This window comes from Hordeum vulgare, chromosome 3H (genome assembly GCF_904849725.1).
Source record: "Hordeum vulgare subsp. vulgare chromosome 3H, MorexV3_pseudomolecules_assembly, whole genome shotgun sequence".
Classification (NCBI taxonomy): domain Eukaryota; kingdom Viridiplantae; phylum Streptophyta; class Magnoliopsida; order Poales; family Poaceae; genus Hordeum; species Hordeum vulgare.
In genome coordinates, this window is record NC_058520.1 from 595,470,647 (window position 1) to 595,471,298 (window position 652).

Here is a 652-nt window from a genome sequence, read left to right on the forward strand (position 1 = left end):
CTACAAGGGTACGTAGATCACTCATCCCCTCTCGTAGATGGACATCACCATGATAGGTCTTCGTGCGCGTAGGAAAATTTTGTTTCCCATGCGACGTTCCCCAACAGTGGCATCATGAGCTAGGTTCATGCGTAGATGTAATCTCGAGTAGAACACAAAAGTTTTTGTGGGCGGTGATGTGCTTTTTGCTGCCCTCCTTGGTCTTTTCTTGATTCCGCGGTATTGTTGGATTGAAGCGGCTTGGACCGACATTACTCGTACGCTTACGAGAGACTGGTTTCATCGCTACGAGTAACTCCGTTGCTCAAAGATGACTGGCAAGTGTCGGTTTCTCCAACTTTAGTTGAATCGGATTTGACCGAGGAGGTCCTTGGATGAGGTTAAATAGCAACTCATATATCTCCGTTGTGGTGTTTGCGTAAGTAAGATGCGATCCTACTAGATACCCATGGTCACCACGTAAAACATGCAACAACAAAATTAGAGGACGTCTAACTTGTTTTTGCAGGGTATGCTTGTGATGTGATATGGCCAACGATGTGATGTGATATATTGGATGTATGAGATGATCATGTTGTAATAGTTAATATCGACTTGCACGTCGATGGTACGGCAACCGGCAGGAGCCATAGGGTTGTCTTTATAACTAACG